Below are 25,365 nucleotides of genomic sequence, written 5' to 3' on the forward strand. Positions count from 1 at the left end.
CAGGAGTCTCATGTCCTCTGCCAGCATCCATGAAACTGTGGCAGGCTACCTTATTACCTTGCAAGTAGGATAAAATCTCAGATCTTTCACCATTCTTGACAAAGATCCATAAAATAAAAGTGATAAAAGTAATATCTACCAAAACCTAAAAGATGCAGTTAAAGGAGTGCTCAGAAGTATATACTTAGTCTTAGAAATTTATATTAATGATCAAAAAAAAGAAAATGAATTAAGCATTCAGCTCAAGATCTTAGAAAAGGACAATAAAATAAACCTAAGGAAAGCAAAAGGAAGATAACAGCAGGAAAAAATTAAATATAAAAAAACAGCATAACATATTTTTTAAATGTCAATTCTTTAAGATAAATAAGTATATTAGAAAAAACATTCATGATTCTGAACAAGAAAATATTGGGGAAAGAAAAATTATATTTTTTTAAAGTAAAATTATATAAATAACCACAGAATTAGAGGATATTAAAAGAGCATAGACTCTTTTGCTCAAATTGGTGGAAAGAAAACTGAAAATATGATTCTTTAGGAAACCATACCAATATCAAAGTTGAATTCAGAAAAGATAGAAAATGTAAATAAACCAATTGTCATTGAAGAAATGTTGTCAGAGATCTACCCCCATCAAAAATCACCAAGCCCAGGTAGTTTCATAGGTAAAACCATTAAGGTAACCAAAATGCTATTTCAAGTATTGTGTGTGAGTGTGTGTTGTGTATTTTAATTACTTGTAAAGATATATGTGAAATGTGTATGCATAAAAAATATAATATCTGAGATTTGCTTCAAAATAATATGGAAGGAGAAATAGACAATGGGGCAGGGGTCTATAACTGAAACAAGCTTAATCATGAATTTATAATTGCTGAAATTAGGTGACAGGTACATGGGGTTTCATTATGCTATTCTACCTACTTTCATATATGTTTAAAATTTTCCTTAATAGAAACCTTTGCAAATGCTATTTAAACTATCTCAAGTAATAGGAAAATAAGAAAATCATCCACTCTTCTTTTCTGTTTAATGAAGCCAGCAAAACACTAATACCAAAACCCAACATATATTGCACAAAAGAAAACTACAGATCAATTTAATAATAAGTATCTACCTACAAATCATAATTAAATCATTACCAATTGGAATTTAACAGCACATTAAAAAAAAAATACACTCTCAGTGACAATAAAAACCACTGTTGTTGGTGAATATGATGCAATCTATACAGAAACTGAAATATAATAATGCACACCTGAAAAATACACAATGTTAAAAGCCAATATGACCTCAACAAAAAATAACAATAATAATAATACAATCTGGCAAGATAAGTTCATACCAGGGATGGTGGGATACCCATTATGAGCAAATGATATTAACAAGCTGAAAAGAAAAATCTTAATCATCCTCATGGATAAAAATTGGCATTGATCAAATTCACATCTATTCTTCATTTTAATTAAAGAATTCCTAATAAAATAGGGATAGATAGATACTTGCTTCACACAATCTTATAAAATCATGCATCATGCTTAACTGAGAAATAGTACACACATTTCTATTAAAGTCAAGGAAAAATGCCTATTATTAGCATGATTATTTAACATTGTTATGGAAGTATCAGCTGACAAAATAATTAGAGAAAAGAATGGGTAAAAATTTAAGATAAAATGGAAAATAAATAAATAGCCTTCTTGTACACAAACAACCAGTTATAAAATATAATGGAATAAAAGCAATAAAATTAAATGCCTAATACCAAATTTAGCAAGAAATATGTCAGAACTATTTAAAGAAAAACCTTAAAATGCTACTGCAGGTCACACACACCCAAAAAGAAGACTTGAATAAATGCAAACAATGTGATGCCACAGATATGGTACAGAAATGAAACATTTCTCAGTAGAGAAAGAAAGGATTATTCAACAAATAGTGTTGAGATGGATCAGTTTAATTCTTTAACCATAAAACTACCAGAATAAAACGAGTAAATTATTTTATAACATTAGAAGGGTAAAGTCTTTCTAAACTATGAAAGAAAAAAAGATAAATCCAATTAAAACATTCTACACTGAAAAAAAAAAAAGCTGTAAGGAAGGAAGATAGGAACCAGGGAACTACAAAACAGCCAGAAAACAACTAGTAATAAGGCATTAGTAAATCCTTACCTATCAATAACTACTCTAAATGTAAACGGATTAAATTCTCCCGTCAAAAGGCAGAGAGTGGATGGATGGATTGAAAAAAAAGACCTAACTATATGCTACCCACAAGAGACTCACTTCAGATTTAAGAACACATATAGGCTCAGAGTGGAGGGATGAGAAAAAGATATTCCATGCAAATGGAAACCAAAAGAGAACAGGGATAGCTATACTTACATCAGACAAAATAGATTTTAACTCAAAAGCTGTAATAGAGATTTTTTTAAAGTCATTATATAATGATAAAGGACTCAATTCCTCAAGAGACTATAACAATCATAAACATATATGCATCCAACATCAGAGAACCTAATTACATTAAGCAAATACTAAGAAGTCTGAGGAAAGAAATAGACAACAACACAACAATAGTAGGGGACTTCAATACCCCACTTCCAACAATGGACAGATCATTCAGACAAAAAATCAATAAGAAAACACTGGACTTGAACTATACTTTACACCAAATGGGCCTAACTAACATATACAGAACCACTCATTCAACGGCAGAAGAATATACATTCTTCTGAAGTACACATGTACACATTCTCCAGGACAGATCATAAGATAGGGCACAAAACAAGTTTTAGCAAATATAAGAAGACTGAAACCATACCAAGTATCTTTATGACCACAATATATGAGACTAGAAATAATAGGAGGAAAACTGGAAAATTCACAAATATGTGGAAATTTAAAAATAAACTCTGGAACAATCAATAGATCAAAGAAGAAATCAAAAGGCAAATCAAAAAACATCTTAAAACAAACAAAAAAATGTAACACAACATACCAAAACTTATGGGATGCAGCAAAAGCAGTTCTAAGAGGGAAGTTCCTACATGTAATGCCTACATTAATAATAATAATAATTACATAACGTAAATGCCTACATTAAGAAAAAATAAAAACCTCAAATCAGCAACCTAACTTTATACCTCAAGGAATTAAAAAAAGAAGAACAAACTAAGCCCAAAGTTAGCAGAAGAAAGAAAATAACAGATCAGAGTAGAAATAAATAAAATAGAGACCAGAAATACAATAGAAAAGGTCAATGAAATTAAGAGCTGTTTTTTAAAAGACAAAAAAAATTGACAAACCTTTAACTACACTAAGAAAAAAAGAGAAAAGAAAAATTGGAGAAGACTCAAATAAATAAAATCAGAAATGAAAGAGTAGACATTATACTTGATAGCACAGAAATATGAAAGATCATGAGAGACTATTATGCATAATTACACACTAACAAATTGAATAACTTAGAAGAAATAGATAAATTCCTAGAAACATACAACTTACCAAGACTGAATCATGAAGAATAGAAAATCTGAACAAATGAATAACACATAAGGAGATTGAATTAGTAATCAAAAACATCCCAACAGGGCCAGATCTATGGCCAAGTGGTTAAATTTACACACTCTGCTTCAGCGGCCCAGGGTCTCACAGGTTCAGATCCTGGGCATGGACCTAGCATCACTCATCAAGCCATGCTGAGGTGGCATCCCACATAGCAGAACTAGAAGGACCTACAACTAGAATATACAACTATTTACTGGGGGGCTTTGGGGAAAAGAAGAAGAAAAAAAAAAAGATTGGCAACAGATGTTAGCTCAAGGACAATCTTAAAAAAAAGCCCAACAAAAAAAAGCCCAGGACCAGATGGCTTCATAGAATTCTACCAAATATTTAAAGAAGAATTGATGCAATACTTCACAAACTCTTCCAAAAAATTGAAAAGAAACACTCCCAAACTCATTTTATTGGACTAGAATTATCCTGATGCCAAAGCCAGATAAGGACACTACAAGAAAAGAAAATTACAGGCAATATCCCTAATGAACATAGATGCGAAAATTCTCAACAAAATATTAACAAACTGAATTTAACAGCACATTAGAAAGATCATAAAACACTTGATCATATCAAGTGGAATTTATCTCTGGGATGCAAGGATGCTTCAACATAGGCAAATTAATAAATGTGATACACCACAGTAATAGAATGATAGAAAAAAATCATACGGTCCTCTTTGATAGATGCAGAAGAAGCATTTTACAAAATGCAAGATCCATTCACAACAAAAGCTCTCAACAAATGGGTATACAAGTAAAGTACCTCAACATAATAAAAGCCATATATGACAAACCCACAGTTAACAACATAAAACATTTCTCCTGAGATCAGGAAGAAGACAAGGGTGTCCCCTCTCAGTACTCCTGTTCAATTAGTACAGGGTGTCCTCATCAGAGCAATTAGGCGAGAAAAAGAAAGAAAAGGCATTCAAATTGGAAAGGAAGAAGAAAAATTGTCCTGTTTGTAGATTATATGATCTTATACATAGAAAATCCTAAAGACTCCACCAAAAAACTGTTAGAACTAGTCAATGAATTCAGTAGAGTTGCAGGATGCAAAATCAACACACAAAAATCAGTTGTGTTTCTATACATTAACAACAAAATATCTGAAAAATAAACAATCTCATTCACAATAGTATCAAAAATAAGTGAAATAAATTTAACCAAGGAGGTAAAAAAGCTGTAAACTGAAAACTATAAAATTGTTATGGAAGAAATTGAAGAAGACACAAATAAATGGAAAAATATCCCATGTTCATGGATTGTAAGAATTAATATTATTAAAATATCCATACCACCCAAAGTTATCTATAGATTCAATGTAATCCGTATCAAAATTCCAATGGCATTTTTCACAGAAATAGAAAAACAAGCCTAAAATTCATAAGAAACCACAAAAGATCCCAAATAGCTAAAGCAATCCTGACAAAGAAGAACAAAGCTGGAGGCATCACACTTCCTGATTTCAAACTGTATTGAAAAGCATTAGTAATCAAAACAGTAAGATACTGGCATAAAAACCCACATAGACAAATGAAACAGAATCAAGAGTCCAGAAATAAGCCCGCACAAATATGGTCAACTAATAGTTAGCAAGAGAGTCAAGAATATTCAGGGCCGCCCCATGGCTGAGTGGTTAAGTTCACACGCTCCACTTCAGTGCCCCAGGGTTTTGTGAGTTCGGATTCTGGGCGTGGACATGGCACCGCTCATCAGGCCATGCTGAGGTGGCATCCCACATAGCACAACCAGAGGCACTCACACCTAGAATATACAACTATGTACTGGGGGGCTTTGGGAAGAGGAAGAAATTTAAAAAAAAAAAGAAGAAGATGATTGGCAACAGATGTTAGCTCAGCTGCCAATCTTTAAAAAAAAAAGAATATTCAAAGAGGAAAGGATAGTGTCTTCAATAAACAGTGCTGGGGAAACTGGATATCCACATGCAGAAGAGTTAAACTGGACCTCTATCTTCCACCACTCACAAAAATTAACTCAAAATGTATTAAAGACTTAAATGTAAGACCTGAAACTGTAAAACTCCTAGAAGAAAATATAGGTAAAAAGCTCCTTGACATTGGTCTTGGCAATGATTTTTTTTTATATGGCACCAAAAGCACAAGCAACAAAAGCAAAAAATAAACAAGTAGGACTACATCAAACTAAAAATCTTCTGCACAGCAAAAGAAGCATCAACAAAATGAAGAGGCAGTCTATGGAATGGGAGAAAATATTTGCAAAACATCCATCTGATAAGGGGATAATATCCAAAATATACAAGAAATTCACACAATTCAATAGCAAAAAAAACCAAATAATTTGATTTACAAATGGGCAGAGGATCTGAATAGACATTTTTCTAAAGAAGACACACAAATGGCTGACAGGTGCATAAAAAGATGGTCAACATTACTAATCATCAGGGAAATGCAAATCAAAACCATGATGAGATATCACCTCATACCTGTCAGAATAGCTTTATCAAAAAGATAGGATGTGGCCGGCCTGGTGGCGCAGCGGTTAAGTGCACATGTTCTGCTTTGGCTGTCCGGGGTTCGCCGGTTCAGATCCCAGGTGTGAATATGGCACCACTTAGCAAGCCATGCTCTGGTAGGCATCCCACATATAAAGTAGAGGAAGATGGGCACAGATGTTAGCTCATGGCCAGTCTTCCTCAGCAAAAAGAGGAGGATTGGCAGCAGATGTTAGCTCAGGGCCAATCTTCCTCAAAAAAAAAAAAGATAGGAGATAAGTGTTGGTGAGGATATGAAGAAAAGGAAACCCTTGCGCACTATTGTTGGGAATGTAAATTGGTACAGTCACTATGGAAAACAGTATGAAAATTCTTCAAAAATTAAAAATAGAACTACCATATGATCTAGCAATCCCACTTCTGGGTATATATCCAAAGGAAATGAAATCAGATCTTGAAGAGATATCTGAACTCCCATGTTCACGACAGCATTATTCACAACAACCAACATATGAATATATATATATATACTACATATATATATATACTGCATATATATTATATATACCATGTATATATACCACACACATATATCACAACTGTATATATATAACGAAATATTACTCAGCCATGAGAAAGAAGGAAATCCTGCCATTTGTGACAACATGGAAGAAACTTGAGGGCGTTATGCTAAGTGAAATAAGTGAGACAGAGAAAGACAAATAGTGTATGATATGGAATTAAAAAAGTCAAACTCATAGAAACACAGAGTTTATAAAAGGGTACTTGCCAGGGGCTGAGGTGTGGGGAAAATCTGGAAATATCAGTCAAAGGGTACAAACTTCCAGTTATAAGGTGAGTAAGTTCTGGGGATCTAATGTATGGGATGGACTATAGTTAACAACACTATGTTATATATATAAAAGTTGCTAAGAGAGTAAATCTTAAATGTTCCCCCACAAAAAAGAAATGGTACTTACGTGAGGTGATGAAGGTGTTAATCTACTGTGGTAATCATTTCACAATATGTAAGTGTATCAAATAATCATGTTGTACCCCTTAAACTTAACAGAATGTTATATGTCAATTATAGCTCAATAAAGCTGGGGAAAAAAAAGAAAAAAAATAAATTTTTCTCCAAGCTGCACTCATATATCCAAATGGCTTATCTGATATGCCTACTGGGATGTTTCACCGGCATCTTGTCCAGTAAAGGGCTTCCGATAAACACCAACAAGCATCACTTGGGGCACAGCGGAACTAACTCACATGCACGAGGTCTGAAAGTTGCATAGTTCCCTTCTCCTCTAGCCATCCTGTGGAGAGGTATGCTTGGGCCAGTGTGCCATTGAACACGCCATGGGTATCTTCTCCAACAGAGGGACCCTGGGCCTTTCCTACCATTGCTCTCAGCTTTTAGAGACGTTTCTGGGTACAAACTATAAATTTGGGGCACCTGGTTCTCAAGAAAATTGCCTGCCAAGGCTGGAAACACTATTGATGATACCTGGAGATCTTTGGAGGAGGAGTAATGGAGTGCAGCCTCCCCAACCGTGGGGTAAAAGGAGCCATCAGTGCCAGCTCATTGCCAGCCAGTCCACAGGGGTGACAAGGTCACCAGCAGTCATCTTTCTTATCTCTCCACACCTTAACTTTAAAATGTCGAAAGCTGAATTCTTTATTCCCTGTGTCTTAAATCATTTCTCTCCCCTCCACCAATTTGTTACATGTCAAAAGGCACTGCCACATATCAATTGCTCAAGCTAGAAACCAAGGGGTTATCCTAGAATCTTCCTTCTCTCTAATTCCTCATATCCAATCCATCACCAAATTCTATAAGGCTACACTGTCCAATATTGCTGTCAGACACATGTGGACATTGAGCACTTAAAATGGGGATAGTCCAAATAGACATGTGCTTTAAGTAAATATTCATAAGATTTTGAAGACTTAGTACAAGGAGAATGTCAAATATGTCATTAATAATTTTTATATTGATTATGTGTTAAAGTGATAATATTTTGGATATATTGGGTTAAATAAATTAAAACAATTTTACCTATTTCCTTTTACTTTTTAATGCAATTATGAGAAATTTTAAATATATATTTGGCTTGTATTTGTGGCTCACATTATATTTCTATTGGACAGTACTGCTATACAGTATATCCATCAATGTCTCCCAAATCTACTGTCACCACCTTAACCCAAGTCACCATCATTTCTTGCTTGGACTAATCTAATGGCCTCTTTATTGATCTTCATGCTTCCTCAATTGTCCCATTTTAACTGATTCTCACAAATTATAGGAATCTTTTTTGAATGTAAATCTCATTATATTTCTTACTTGCTTAATATCTCTCAATGGTTTCTCTTTGTCCTCAAAATCCAAACTTCCTATTACAGACTTCGACACTCTGCATATGATATGATTCCCAACCCCCACATCCCTGGCCATCTCTATCACCTCATCTAAAGCCACTTTACCCTAGGCACTGTTCTCCAGCAGCACTTGGCATCCTTCAGTTCCTAAGACATATTAAGCTTATGCCCACCAGGACCTTCACTCCAACCACAACATGTCTGCAATGTTCTGCCTAGCTCTTTGGTGTCTCCTCCTCATCCTTCAAGTCTCAGATTACATATTAGTTTCCTAAGAGGTTCTCCCTGATCAGCCAATCTAAGAGTTTCTGCCTTTTACTCTCCTTCCCAGAACTCTGTTTCCTTCAAACACTTTCCTCAATTTTTAGTTACATATTTATTTGTAGGTTTAACTGTTTGTCTCTCTTCCTCTGCTACATTATAAACTCCATGATAGGAGTGGCCAGGTCTACTCAGCCTACCAGTATAGACTCAGTACTGGTCAAGGAAATTATTCTAGGGGCAGCGTATAGAATATTTAAGAGTAGGAATTGGTTAGAGGTTGAAAATGTTAGAGGTAAAAAAAATGGATCCAAGAATTGCCTAGAGAAGAACATCAGAATTAAAGTTAATTGATACTAGAAGGAAGCTCCAATTCTGGTTCATCTTAGGGAAAATTGGACAGCTTCAAACAGGTGATCCAGAAGCATTCTAATATCTTTTGTTTCTAAACAGGCCAATATTGGCCAAAGGACCCAATCATTCCTTTTATCACAATATTACTTTATTGTATGATTTGGTGATGAGTCTCAAGTTAGACCTCCCCAAGTACTCCTCTTGCTTTCCTATCGGTCCTTGATAACCTTTCCAGGAACTTCCGTCATGCTGAGTGGAAACATGATGGGGGTATTGTGCTCTGAGCACAATACCATACGGTGACCTGATGAGCCCACACCAGGCCTCCTGGGAGGCCTGCTCTCTTCTCTATTGTTCTCAATGGCATATTCCCTTAACCATAGTGGATCAGGGTTGTCAAGACTCAACTTTATCTAAAAAAATGGTATTAAATGATGTGTGATATAGGAGAATGCTCATAATATATTTACAAAAATAGGATTAAAACAGTTATTACTAATAATCCAGTGTCAAACACAATAGTGCATAGTCGGTATTCAACAAATATGTGTTGAATAAATCAGTTTTGCTAGAGAAGAGATTATATTTATTTTCCACACATAGTATATATGCATAAGAAAAAAAGACTAGAAAGTAATACACCAAAATGTTAACAAGTGCTATTTCTGGGGTAGTGGGATTATGAGTACTTTTTGTATGCGTGCTTTTCTATATTTTCCAACATTGTGTAATTAAAAGATTATTTTGCAATCAGGAAAAAATATTATTTTTATAAACAAACCAATAAACTATCAAAGCTACTATGAGCTCTTCTAGGCTCCTAACAGCCTCAGTTTTGGCAGTGACTCACACTGTGGTGATTATATAAATATCAGTTTGATTGGGAAATGAAAGGGGAAGGGGGTGAACTTAGGTTCTCTGAAGGGCCCAGCTGGCCAAGTCATTACCAAGGTGACTCCCTGGCTCACTGACTCTAGGGAAGAAAGTCGAAGAGCACAAAGCAAAACTTTTCTAAGTGTGTACTAACTTCAGCTTAGGAGGAAGGGGGGAGCAGAAATGTGAGGGGAAGGGATCTTCTCTATATTGATAATTCTGTTCCAGAGTTTGTTGTCAAGTCTTCAAATGTCAGGTAGAGTGTAAGCCAGAATTCAACTTGATGAAGGCATTATGCAGACAATACAGACATGACAAGATATCATTTAACTGCAAAGGTTTCAACCTCTTTTGTAGCTACCATAATATCTAGAGCATGCTTTGTACATATGGTGCTTTATACTAAAGGGATTTTACTTTTATTTCCAATCCTATCATTCTCCCTTACATACTGATCCTCAAATCTAGAATTGTTCACCCACAGATAGTTAAATGGGTGAGGTCATCAAAGTAGCAATATTAGATGCCATGGGATACCTAGGAGCACATGCATTTGTATTTACAATGTCTTCTAAATAATAGAGATACCACAGATAGTTTATAATCTATCTATTTGATATATAACATTGATTCTCATAAGAAAATCTGATTCCTTCACTTCAGATCTCACCATTACAATCTTTATTTAAAATAAAACCTCCTCAAGCCCACAAAGGAATGAAAAAGTTAACAAAGTAATTGGATCAACTGCAATACTATGGAGACAGTACTAGCTTATGCTCAGTTTTGTATACAGACACATAACAAACACCATGCAGGTTTAAAGATGAAAATTAAACAAGAGTAGAGGATCTAGCAGTCTGATCTGAATGAGGGCAAAGACCTCGGCTGCAAAATATTTTTAAGCATTAAGATTGTGTAACAAGAAGAGAGCTTCAAACCTAGGTAAAAATACAAAAAGTACCCAAATTATATCATTTCAGAACTGTCTGAGACAATTAAGCAGTAGCATTTGTTTAAAAGGAATGAATAACCATTCAAGGAAAACAGCTTTTTCATTCTTTTAAACGGACATTAAACTACTAGGAAAAAAATTGTATACAAGAGTATCAATTTATTTTCTTCCAGCTTGAGGCTGACAGAACCTACAGATAAAACGGTCCCCTGCCAACTCTCTTCTGGTATTTAAATAAGTCTTTATTTAGTTTGAACTATCAGCCAGATTTACAGCTAGCTGACTTTAGAAAACTGCATAGCCAAACCTCTGTCTACATGTCCCCCTGCGGTTCATGAAGTTTTGTGCACAAGAAAACACAGGGGGATAAGGACCCAATTTTAATTTTTTAACAGTTATTAATTACTTATAATTATTAATTATATATAATTTATATAATTTTTAAATAATTGTTTTATCAGTTATTCATCATAAACACTGTTACACTTTAATTCTGTGAATATCACATTTAGCTAAATTAGTAAGCCTTAACCACATATCCTTATGTGAAATGCAGTCATACAGCTTTGGTCAGGAGAAACAGGCATTCTAAAGAAGCTGAGAAGGTCTGAGAGATACATCCAAATATGCAGAGTGGAATAATGCTGACCTTTGCACTAATTTTGTCACAGACACTTTAATTAATATTCAGAGTATAACATGACAGTCATACTCCCTAAATGCAGGAAAGCAAAAAGGAAGGAATGCGCCCAACTTGGGTCCATGCACTCTACTTTCCTTAGAAAAGGAGGCTTTGTGTGGCTGCTGGGAGTAAATCTAGTCAGCTTCCTAATCAAAGAAACACACCAGTTCTCCACAGGGCATAGGATTTCATCAGAGGCCTGGTTCTTGTGTGGAAAAAGGCCAAGGTCTAATTTTATATGCACTTTGGAATAGCAAGAAAGCAAGAGCAGCTGCCCTCAGGGCAAATTCTAGCCCAAGGGCCCCAGGTAGGCTTCAGGAAGCCCTCCAGAACAAAGATGCTGGTATTATTGCCAGTGTCTGACACATGCCATGGCCCGACCTCATGTAGGTCATCAAGCCAAGGGAAGGACTGAGTGGTAGAGGGCTCGTGACTGCTCCATTTGAAGTATACCTGGTGTATGAGTACGAATCCATCAATATTTTTTCCAGGTGGTTTCTCAGGTCTCCCAACATCTTTACTAAAAAGATACTTGATATTAATTCTTGATAAGTAGAAATACAAAGTTAGATACATTTGTTCTTGTACTTGTATTTTGTATTTTGAAGAGGGTCTAGAAACACACACGTGAAAATTTAGTATCAGATAAAGATGGCATTTCAAGTCAATGTTGAATGGATGGATTCTTCAATTTTACTGAGGTATAACTGCAGTATACTAAACCGCACATATTTAAAATATACACTTTGACACATTTTGACTTATCTATACACTCACAAAACCATCACGATAATGAAGATAATGAATATATACATCACCTCCAAAAGTTTCCCTGTGGCCCTTGGTAATCCCTCCTCCCTGGCCTTCCCCGTCCCACCCCACCTCCATCCCAGACTACAAATGATCTACTTTCTGTCACTACAGATTAGTAAGCATTTCCTAGAATTTTATATAAATGGAACCACATAGATTGTACTCTTTGTTTGGCTTCTTTCATTTAGAACAATTATTTTGAGATTCACCCAGGTTGTTGCATGTATTAATAGTTCATTCTTTTGTATTGCTGAATAATATTCCACTGCACAAATATATCACAATTTATATTTCCATTTATCTGTTGATGAACCTGTTGGGTTGCTTCCAGGTTTTGGTTACTACAAGTAAAGCTGTTATGAAGATGCAAGTACAAGTCTTTGTAAGAACATGAAGCATGGCAATGTTAATATTAATGTAGTATTCAAAGCAAAATGCATTAACTAGGACAAGAGAGAGCTCTATACTGATAACTACCAAAAAGATTTTGGTCAAAGCCTTTAGAGAAGCCTTCACAGCAAATTTCCATTGTTGCCAAGGATCTGTCCTGAACAAGACACCAGATGATTTTACAGGAAAGTTCTGCGAGCTTTTAAAGGAATGGATAGTTCCTATGATTTTCAACTGGTTCCATAGCATAGGGAAGAAAATAAAAACCTTCCAAACTAATTTTATAAGGCTAGTACAACTCTGATCCAAAAGCCTGACAAAGTGGCAACTGCCCTCCTCCTAAAAAAACAAAGAATCTACCCACCAAAACTTCCACAATAACAAGGTGAGTGGGGAGGGGAAACCTGTATACCAATTCCCCTTGTGAATACTAATAAAAACTCAAGTAAAATATTAGTAAATTGAATTTGGCTTAGGTTTTATTTCAATAAAACAAAGGATGATATAAAGAAATCAACTGACATTCATTAATGGATTAAAAACAGATGATTTTTAAAAAGGACTTTTCAAAAATTATCATTCATCCCTGACTAAAATAAACAAACCTCTTTGCGAACTAAGAAAAAAAGGATATTTCCTCAACCTCATGACAAACAGGTTAGCTGGGACTTTGTTTCTTTGATTATTTGGAGGCTTTGACAATGAATGTGTATTCTCAGAGAATAAACTCACTTCCATTGTAAAATAAAAGGAGAAAGAAAGACGATATGTTGGGTATAAATTGAAGGTAGCTTGACAGCTACTGAAGGTGGCACTGGGATATTCAAATAGAGATGGAAGAACTACCATACCATCATATTAAAATTTTTCATAATTAACACAAAGCAGTTCATGTACATAAACTCACTGATCTTCACCCAGTATTGCTACTAAGGAAAAATAAGTTCAAATGTCTATCTGATTAGATCTGGTGTCAAGATGGTGGTGTAGGCAGACTCTGAACTCACCTCCTCCCACAGACACAACAAATTTACAATTACTCTTGGAATAATTACCCTAAGAGAGAAGTGAAAACTGGATAAAAAGAACACCCACAACAAGAGCCAGTACTGACTGAGGTGGAAGAGGCAGAAACTCCTTTTTGGAAAGGAAAAGGCCACCTTCTACACACAGCACTTCATGGACAGCCAGGAGAAATCTTAAAGTACAAAGCCTTCCCTGGAAGAGAGGGGGATCTGAGTGGGGGAGTGTTACCACAATAAGCAGTTCTTGGACTCAGCACAACTGAAACAAGTGTCATAATATCTGGCTTAGCTGGTTATTAACAACAACGAGGGATACCCCTAGAAAAGCTATCAGATATAAGGGGCGGGGTGGAAGCCTGTCCTTAAAGGGCCCATGCACAAATTCACCCATTTAGGAAAGCAATCTAAAATCACCAGAAAGGTACATAGTCCTTTGGTGAAAAGAGACTCACTTGATAGGCTCTGGATGCATCTCAGTGAGAGTGAGACCTCCGCAAGGTGGGACTACTTCCCCAGTGAGTGTGAGACATTGGTGACAGCCATTATTCTGAATTAGCACAGGCATGCTGACATGGATGTTGGCAGATGCCATTGGATTTCTTCCCCTGACTTGTTAGTGCATGGGTCTGCCCCACCTACTAGAGCACTGATTTAATCCAGCTCAGCCAGGGCAGGCAGCACCCTCTAGGGATTGGCCCCACCCAAGAGCAAGCCCTCAGGCAACTTGTGGCCCCACAAAGGCAGGGTGCCTGGGACCTCTGCAGTAGGGCAAGTGGGTCCACCCCTGTGGGGCAGAGCATGTGCGAGGGGTAGGCCTGCATTGGTGGAGCATGTGGGGCATCTGCAGTGGGGTGACTGGACCCACTCTTCAGTGGGTCAGGGTGTGTACATGGGGCAAGCCTGTGTTGACAGTGGGACTTGTCAGCTGCAGCAGACTTGTGCTTCTCAAACAGCCAAATAGGAGATCGGCCCCACCTTCCAAAGCCTAAAACAAGTGGGAGATCACATGCCTGGGGCCAGCCCCACCAAGCTGCACTCTTGAGAGAGCTGACAACAGCCTTGCAGGCCAGAGGCCTATAGCAATTATAAACCCCAGAACCTAGCAACAAGCCACATTGGGGGCCTACTCACTTAACAGAAAAACTGCAAGAAAAATGTGCCAATAGACCTTGCAGCCAACTGTGCTTGGGCTCCCCATGCCCAATAAAGTGACTGAAGGGACAACAGTAGACACAGGCACTGTGTATTACAACCAGCCAGCCAGTGGGACAGCCAAGCCTCCCCAGGCACCTGCAGCAAGAGCAACCCTGCCACAACAGGAAACAGGTAGCCCACACGGGACACTCGTGGAACATTTGGAACTGGTGATGAGAGAGAAGAACTGTGCAGGGCTTCATAAGGCATCTCTTCCATAAGGGACCTCTGCAAGACCAGCAGATGCAGCTGATCTACCTAATATATAGGTATAACCACAGAGAAAGAGGCAAATGAGGAAACAAAGGAATACATTCCAAGTAAGAGAACAGGACAAAACCCCAGAAAAAGAACTAAACAAAACAGAAGTAAACAATTTACCTGACAAAGAGTACAAACTAAGAGTCATAAGGATGCTCATTGATCTTGGGAGAGGAATGCATGAACTCAGTGAGAACATAAACAAATAATTGGAAAATATAAAAAAGAACCAATCAGAAATTAAGGATACAATACAGGAAATGAAAAATTCACTAGAGGGGCTCAAAAGCAGAGTAGATGATACAGAAGAACGGATCACCAGGCAGAACGAATGACTAGAGGAAATCACCCAAGCTGAACAGATAAAAGAAAAAAGAATTAAAAGAATGAGGACAGTCTAAGGGACCTCTGAGACAAGATCAAGTGCACTAACATCTGTATCATAGGTGTCCAAGAAGGAGAAGAGAGAGACAAAGGAGCAGAGAATCTATGTAAAGAAATAATAGCTGACAACTTTGCTAACCTAAGGAAGGAAACAGACGTCCAGGTACAGGAAGAACAGAGAGCACCAAACAAGATTAACCAAAAGAAGCCCACACTAAGACACATTATAATTAAAATTTCAAGAACTAAAGATAAAGAGAGAATCCTAAAAGCTGCCAGAGAGTGACAGCAAGTTATACACAAAGGAAACTCCATAAGACTATCAGCTGACTTCACAGGAGAAACCTTACAGGCTAGAAGGGAGTGGCATGGTATATTTAAAGTGCTGAAAAGAAGAAACCTTTACAGCCAAGGATACTCTATCCAGCAAGGTTATCATTCAAAATGGAAAGAGATAGTTTCCCAGACAAGCAGAAACAAAGGAGTTTATCACCAAGAAACCAGCCTTACAAGAAATGTTAAAGGGACTTATTTAAGTGGAAAAGAAAAGACCACAAATAGGAATAAGAAAATTATCATACACAAAAAAAATCAAAACAATAAAATCACTGGCAAAGGCAAATATACAGTTAAGGTAGTAGATCAACTACCTATGAAGTTAATGTGAAGGTCAAAAGACAAAAGTAGTAAAATTATCTATTTCCATGATAGAAGAGTAAGAGAAACACACTCACAAACAAGAGGTTAGACATGATATCAAAAACATAAAATGTGGGAAGAAGGGGGCAAAAGAGTAGAGCTTTTAGCAAGAGGTCAAATTTAAGAGACCATCAACTTAATATAGATTGCTATATATATAGGTTATTACATACGAACCTCAAGGTAATCACAAACCAGAAACCTATAATAAATACACAAAAAAACTAAGAGAAAGGAACCCAAACATAATAGTAAAGAAAGCCATCAAACCACAAGGGAAGACAGCAAGAGAAGAAGAAAGGAACAGAGAAAAACTACTAAAACACCCAGAAAGAAAGCAATAAAATAGCAATAAGTATATTCTTATCAATAGCTACTTTAAAAGTCAATGGACTAAATACTCCAATAAAAAGGCATAGTGTGGCCAAATGGATAAAAAAACAAGACCTATATATATGCTGCATACAAGAGACACTCTTCAGACCTAAGGACAATCACAAACTGAAAGACTGAAAGTGAAGGGATGGAAAAAGATACTCCATGAAAATGGCAATGAAAAGAAAGCTGAGGTAGCAATACTTAATATCAGACAAAATAGACTTCAAAACAAAAACTGTAACAAGAGACAAAGAAGGGCACAACATAAAGATAAAGGGAACAATCCAACAAGAGGGTATACCACTTGTAAATATCTATGCACCCAACATAGGAGCACCTAAATATATAAAGCAATTATTAACAGATATAGAAGAAATAGCAATACAATAATAGTAGGGGACTTTAACACCCCACTTACACCAAATACATAGATCATCCTAACATAAGATCAATAAGGAAACATTGGCCTTAAATGACACATTAGACCAGATGGACTTAGTAGATATATATACACAAAATTCCATCTAAAAACTGCAGAATACACATTCTTTTCAAATGCATGTGGAACACTCTCCAGGAGAGAACAAATATTAGGCCACAAAACAAGTCTCAACAAATTTAAGAAAACTGAAATAATATCAAGCATCTTTTCTGACCACAATGCTATGAAACTAGAAATCAACTACAGGAGCAAAGTTTGAAAAGCCACAAATATGTGCAGATTAAACAAAATGCTACTGAACAATGATTGGGTCAATGAAGAAATCAAAGGAGACATCAAAAAGTACCTGGAGACAAATGAAAATGAAAATACAACATGTCAAAATCTATGGGATATGGCAAAAGCAGTTCTAAGAGAGACGTTTACAGCAATATGAGCCTACCTCAACAAACAAGAAAAATCTCAAATAAACAATCTAACAGTGCACCTAAAGGAACTGGAAAAAGAAGAACAAACAAAGCTCAAAATCAGTAGGAGGAAGGCAACAATAAAAATCAGAATAGAAATAAATGAAATAGAGACAAAAAGACAACAGAAAAAAATCAATGAAACTAAGAGGTGGTTCTTGGAAAAGATAAACAAAATTGACAAGCCTTTAGCTAGACTCACCAAGAAAACAAGAGAGAAGGCTCAAATAAATAAAATCAGAAATGAAAGAGGAGAAATTACAACAGACAACTCAGAAATACAAAACACTATAAGAGAATATAACAAAAACTTATACAACAACAAACTGGATAAACTGGAAATGGATAAATTCTTAGAATCATTCAACCTTCCAAAACTGAATCAAAAAGAAACAGAGAATCTGAATAGACAAATCAACAGTAAGGAGATCGAAAAAGTAATAAAAAAAACTTCCCAAAAAACAAAAGTCCAAGGCCAGACGGCTTCCCTGGCAAATTCTACCAAACACTCAAAGAAGACTTAATACCTATCCTTCTCAAACTCTTCCAAAAAATTGAAGAGGAGGGGAAGCTTCCTAATTCATTCCATGAAGCCAACATTACCCTGATACCAAAACCAGACAACACAAAAAAAAGAAAATTACAAGCCAATATCACTGATGAACATCAACGCAAAGATCCTCAACAAAATACTAGCAAATCAAATACAACAGTACATTAAAAAGATCATACACCATGAACAAGTGGAGTTTATTCCAGGGATGCGGGGATGGTTCAACATCCACAAATCAGTGTGATACACCACATTAACAAAATGAAGAAGAAAAACCACATGATCATCTCAAGAGATGCAGAGAAAGCATTTGACAAGATACAGCATCCATTTATGATAAAAACTCTAAATAAAATGGGCATGGAAGGAAAATCCTCAACATAATAAAGGCCACATATGACAAATCCACAGCTCAAACCATTCTCAATGGAGAAAAACTGAAAGCTCTCTCTCTAAGAACAGGAACCATACAAAAGATGCCCACTTTCACCAATCTTATTTAACATAGTATTGGAAGTCCTAGCCAGAGCAATGAGGCAAGAAAAAGAAAGAAAAGGGATCCAAATTGGAAAGGAAGAAGTGAGGTTGTCACTATTTGCAGATGACATGATTTTATATATAGAAAATCCTAAAGAATCCACCAAAAAACTTTAAGAAATAATAAATGAATAGGGTAAAGTTGCAGGATACAAAATCAACATACAAAAATCAGTTGCATTTCTATACACTAACAACAAAGTAGCAGAAAGAGAAATTATGACAACAATTCCATTTACAATTGCAACAAAAAGAATAAAATATCTAGGAATAAATTTAAAGAAAGAGGTGAAAGACCTGTACACTGAAAACTACAAAACATTGTTGAAAGAAAATGAAGAAGCCACAAAGGAATGGAAAGATATTCCATGCTTAAGGATTGGAAGAATAAATATAGATAAAATGTCCATACTTCCTAAGGCCATCTACAGATTCAATGCAATCCCTATCAAATTCCAATGACATTTTTTACAAAAATTGAACAAAGAATCCTAAAATTTATATGGAACAACAAAAGACCGTGAATAGCCAAAGAACTCCTGAGAAAAAAGAACAAAGCTGGAGGTATCACACTCCCTGATCTCAAAATATACTATAAAGCCATAGTAATCAAAACAGCATGGTACTGGCACAAAAAAAGACACACAGATAAATGGAACAGAATCAAGAGCCCAGAAATAAACTCATACATCTATGGAGAGCTAATTTTTTTTTTTTTTTGAGGAAGATTAGCCCTGAGCTAACATCTGCTGCCAATCCTCCTCTTTTTGCTGAGGAAGACTGGCCCTCAGCTAACACACATGCCCATCTTCCTCTACTTTATATGTGGGACACCTACCACAGCATGGATTGCCAAGCGGTGCCGTGCCCGCACCTTGGATCTGAACCAGTGAACCCTGGGTGGCGAAAGTAGAGCACGTGAACTTAACCACTGCCCCAATGGGCCAGCCCCCAGAGAGCTAATTTTTGACAAGGGAGGAAAGAACATACAATCAACAAAGGAAAGTCTCTTCAATAAATGGTGTTGGGAAAACTGGACAGCCACACACAAAAGAATGGAATATCTTACACCATGCACAAAAATCAACTCAAAATAGATTAAAGACTTGAATGTAAGACCTAAAACCATGAAACTTCTAGAAGAAAACATAGGCACTATGCTCTTTGACATCAGTCTTAGCAGCATATTTTCAAGTACCATGTCTGACTGGGCAAGGGAAACAAAAGAAAAAATAAACAAATGGGACTACATCAAACTAAAATGCTTAAATAAACAAATGGGACTACATCAAACTAAAATGCTTCTGCACAGCAAAGGAAACCATCAAAAAAAAATGAAAAGATGACCTAACAATTGGAAGAAGACATTTCCAAACCTTATATCTGATGAGTTAATAATCTAAAATATATAAAGAACTCACACATCTCAACAACAAAAAAACTAACAACTCAACTAAAAAATGGGCAAAAGATCTGGAAAGATATTTTTCCAAAGAAGATATATAGATGGCCAACAGGCACATAAAAAGATGTTCAACATCACTAATTATTAGGGAAATGCAAATCAAAACTACAATGAGATATCACCTCACGCCCATCAGAACGGCTATAATTAACAAGGCAAGAAATACTAAGTGTTGGAGAGAATGTGGAAAAAAGTCAACTCTCACACACTGCTGGTCGGAGAGCAACCTGGTGCAGCCACTATGGAAAACAGTATGGAGATTCCTCAAAAAATTAAGAATAAAACTACCATACGAGCCAGCCATTCCCCTGCTGGGTATTGATCCAAAGAACATGAAAACATAAATGCATGAAGATATATGCACCCCTATGTTCACTGCAGCATTATTCACAATAGCCAAGACTTGGAAGCAACATAGGTGCCCATCAAGGGATGAATGGATAAAGATCTGGTATATAGACACAATGGAATACTACTCAGCCATAAAAAAGGATGAGATCTGGCCATTTGTGACAACATGGATGGTATTGATGGTATTATGCTAAGCAAAATAAGTCAGAGGGAGAAAGTCGAATGTCATATGATCTCACTCATAAACAGAAGATAAAAACAACAAAAAACAGGGGCCAGCCCCATGGTTGAGTGGTTAAGTTCACGCACTCTGCTTCAGTGGCCCAGGGTTTTGCCGGTTCGAATCCTGGGCGCAGACATGGCACTGCTCATCAGGCCATGCTGAGGCAGCATCCCACATGCCACAACTAGAGGGATCCACAACTGAAAATACACAACTATGTACCAGTGGGGCTTTGGGGAGTAAAAGAAAAAATAAAATCTTAAAAAAAAAAAAAAAAAAAAGCAAACACAGAGAAAGAAATTGGATTGGTGGTTACCAGAGGGGAAGCGGGGAGGCAGAAGGGCGAAATCAGTGATTACGCACATGTATGGTGATGGATTGTAATTAGTATTTGGGTGGTGAACATGATGTAGTCTACACAGAAATTGAAATATAATGATGTACACTTGAAATTTATATGTTATAAACCAATGAAACCACAATAAAATATATATATATACCTGACTAACAGTGAAGTGAGACACAAAATGAGATTCCATCAGTATGTCTTCTATGTCTGTACCAAATTCCACACAGAAATTAGTCAAAAGGCTAAAAAAAAAACTATAGTATTTTTGTTTTTTCCTTTTATTTAACTAACAATCTCTGTGAATTGTGGGGAAAAAAGTGTGAAAGCAAAAGTGTAGACATAATCTATCTCGAAAAGACCAGAAGAAAGTGAAGAGGTAAGGGTGACATTTGGGGAACACCAGAAACATGAAAATGAGCAAGAAGATACATAGGACCTGGTTATAACATTCGCCATGAGTGCCTTCCTCAACTCCTCAAAACTGATGCTGGCAGCTCTTTCCTATACCAGGTTCCTGAGTCAACAGTGAATAAACTAAGGAATAAATGAATGCCCTCAGTCCAAAGACCTCTTGGCCAGTTTAGAACACCTGTCTCCCAAGTTACTTGGTGGCCAATCAGACCCAAGACCTAGTCCCTCCAGAGATGATCCCTAGAGGACCATGATGACTGAGTTATAGCTCCTCTCTTCTGTCTCCAATGTTGGGCAACTGGGCTTCTGCTATCATCTCTTCCCCAAACCTCTCTAATAATAATATAGTCCTGCTATTCTATCTTGTTTGTGCCAAGCTCTTCTTGGACTATGTAAAGATTGCCTATTATTAAAGTTTGTGGCTAGAGTTCTGCCATCAACAGATTCTCCCTTCAATCTCCACTAGATTGTACTTCTGGGTGTGAAGTTTGTGGGGCATCACAGTCCATAAGGAAGAAGCCAACAGTCAAGTTTTGCACATGAAAGCAATCTTATTGGATCTTTAGCTACAAACTTTGTACCTATGCAAGCCTTAGAAATTAGATGATTTAAGGAGAGAAATGACTAGTTTAATAGACCAGTAAACCCTTTTATAAATACTACTCATTTTTTGTTCCTTCCTGGTAAGTTCAGGATGAAGAAACTCATTTTTTTCCTTTAATCTTTGATAGTTATTTGAAAGTCCTCAAGTTTATGCCAGCAATTTAGAATTTACAGATGGTTTCCATTTAAAAAATGAAGTTTTGCAGAAACAGCTGACATTTGGAGAACAGCAAAATGCAGTAATCTTAATGTTCATATTTTCTAGAGCAAAATTTTAACTTATACTAATGGTGGAAAAAATGGTAGAATGTATGTGGAATACTGAACTAATCTAGGTGGGGTTTTCAAAAAATTACTAATGTACTAAAATTTACTCTATCTGTCTAATGGTGAGAGATTCACTAGAGAAATTGTGGTTTATCCAAACAGAATTTCATACAACCATTAAAAACAATGTTACTGGTGAATACTTGATTCTGTAATTAATTAATTACTAAAGAATACTTAATATGTTCAGAATCTATTAGGTTAAAAAACATAAATATAGACAGCTTGATCTCAATTTAAATATATATGCCACATATCTACTCATATTACATCCATGTGTGGATATATTCTGCAAAGAGAAACAAGAACAGTGACCAAAATGTTCATTATTTATCTCTGGGAGATAAGATTATAGTTTGTTTTGCGTGTGTGTGGTTTATTTTCTATTTTTTCCACACTATAAACATGGATTTTTCTTTTTACTCATGAAAAAATATTACTTAAAATTTTTATAATTCAACTTTTTTTTAAGACTCTCCCCTAATCAGATTCAAACCTTAAAATATGTTAATCTTGCCTAACAGGTACTATCCATTTGTTTCTACTAAGAAGTTGTCCTTCCTCAATCCCCAAAAGATGGCTGTATTCTACTTCTGTGCATCCCACATTCTCCTTGGCCACTGGCAACTGTTGCTGCTATATCATCTCATCAACCCAGACATAATCCTCATGACCAGCTGATGCCAATAAACTTTTATCTCCTCTGTCTACCTCCATCAAGTTCCTTACAGACTTGTTAATTCCAAAGCAACACTTCAGAAAATATTCACATACAATTCAGAAGACTTAAGGAATTAATACTTTGTGCTTTAAGTCATAACAATAAAATTTACTCCCAATAATACTACTGTATCCATGCAATGCAATATTATTTGGCAATAAAAAAGAATGAAATACTGGGGCCAGCCTGGTGGCATAGTGGTTAAGTTCACACACTCCACTTCAGTGCCCTGGAGTTCAGAGGTTCAGATCCTGGGTGCTGACCTAGCACCACTCGTCAAGCCACACTGTGGAGGCATCCCACGTAAAATAGAGGAAGATTGGCAGATGTTAGTTCAGCGACAATCTTCCCCACAAAAAATATAGATAGATGGATAGATAGGTAGGTAGGTAGGTAGGTAGGTAGACAGACAGACAGACAGACAGACAGATAGATAGAGAATGAAATACTGATATGTGCTACATGGATGAACCTTGTAAACATTATGTTAACTGAAAGAAGCCCATTACAAATGACCATATTGTATGATTCGACTTACATGGAATATTCAGAATTAGCATATTTATAGAGAGAAAGTAGATCAGTGGTTGCTTAGGGCTAGAGAAGTAAGAGGGGGATCATAGAGATTAACTGCTAATGGGTATAGGGTTTTTTTCAGGGTGTGCAAACAGACTCTAAAATTAGATTGTGGTGACTCCATAGCCCTATGAATATTAAAAAATACATTGAGTTATGTACTTTAAACTGGTGAATTGTATGGTATGTGAATTATATATCAATAAAGCTGTATTTAAAAATATTACTGCAACTATTTATTACAGCTACCATTGAACAGTTACTATGTGCAAGAAACCTTCTAGAGACCCTTTATTATCTGATTCTCACCAACTCTGAGGTCAATTTTTAATCTTATAGATGAGAAAACAAGTTCAGTGAAATTAAAATATTTACACAAAGTTGCAGAGCTAGTCAGAAATGGTGCACAGATATACCACTCTAAAAAAATGCCTCTTGAAAGCCGATGTTTTCTAAACTATGCTATGCCTGCCATTAAATAGCTGACTGGAAAAAATTATAAGAGTATCATTGACATACACACAGCCTTAAAAAAAAAAAAAAGCAGGAATTTTGTTTCTATCAGTGGTGGGAATAAGTTTTTTTGTAGCATTGCTGATAGGAAACAAGGCTTAAAAGATGAGCACCATTGTTATTTAATTCAAAATTGACATCAACAAATGCCTCTGGAAAACAATTAAAGCAATTAAGGTCATATGCGTCCTTTCTCTTTCAGTTTATTTCAGACGCTAGATTGTGAGTGTCTTCAAGATACAGACATCATCTGACTTGTCATTTTTTAAGTCAATGCTTCTAGAAATTCCTTGTTCTTTATTAGTTGAAATACCAACAAAATGTAAATATATAGAAACTATCACCATGGCTTTAAGCTACAGTCATTAGGCGAAAACACTCCTTTATTTAGATTGTATTACTTACATTTACTTCTTTATCCATACATTTAGAGGACTTTACAAATACTAATTTATTAGTCATTCCAAAAACAGAGGTGGATACAAAAGGTTATTGTAAGATGAAGAAATACAAACATAATACCAAAAGGACCGTATTTTGTGACTTCTTCACCTAAAATGCAACTAATCATCTATTTAGTTGCCATATTAATCTATTTGCTGCTGTAACAAATTATCACAAACTCAGTGGCTTAAACCACCACAAATTCATTATCTTACAGTTCTGTAGGTCAGCAGTTTGACATAGGTCTCACTCGGCTAAATTCAAGGTCCCAGCAGGGCTGCACTCCTTTCTGTGGGACCTGGAGGAGGACATTTCCTTGCCTTTTCCATTTTCTAAAGGCCACCTGCATTCTTTGATTCATGGCCCCATCCTCCTTCAAAGCCAGTAAAAGGGGGTCAAGTCCTTCTTACATGGCATCACTCTGACCTCTCTTACCTCCCTCTTCCACTTTTAAGGACCCTTATAATTACCCTGGGCCCACCCAGATAATACAGGATAATCTCGACCCATCTCAAGGCCCTTAACCTAAATTTAACTGCAAAGTCCTTTTGCAATGTAACATACCATATTCACAGGTTCTTGGAATTAAGACACTGACGTCTTTCAGTGGCCATTATTCTGGCTACCATAGTTGCCCCTGTTTTCAAAGAAATCAGGATATGCCCATAGAAAATTGAGCCTAAGCCGG

General features: G+C 36.2%; 1 protein-coding gene across 19 annotated transcripts in view; it reads right to left on the reverse strand.

Annotated features, from left to right (window-relative positions):
- MTERF1 (mitochondrial transcription termination factor 1) overlaps window positions 1-25,365 on the reverse strand; it is a 212,234-nt gene that overhangs the window by 179,594 nt on the left and 7,275 nt on the right. The window contains exon 1 of one of the 19 annotated variants that reach the window (XR_006889858.1): window positions 6,036-6,170. The exons of the other annotated variants lie outside the window; for them this stretch is intronic. The gene's annotated coding sequence lies outside the window, so the exon portion shown is untranslated. Of the gene's footprint in view, window positions 1-6,035; window positions 6,171-25,365 lie in introns of those variants that run through there. 19 annotated transcript variants of the gene reach the window in all.

This window comes from Equus quagga, chromosome 8 (assembly GCF_021613505.1).
Source record: "Equus quagga isolate Etosha38 chromosome 8, UCLA_HA_Equagga_1.0, whole genome shotgun sequence".
In the NCBI taxonomy this organism is placed as follows: Eukaryota; Metazoa; Chordata; class Mammalia; order Perissodactyla; family Equidae; genus Equus; species Equus quagga.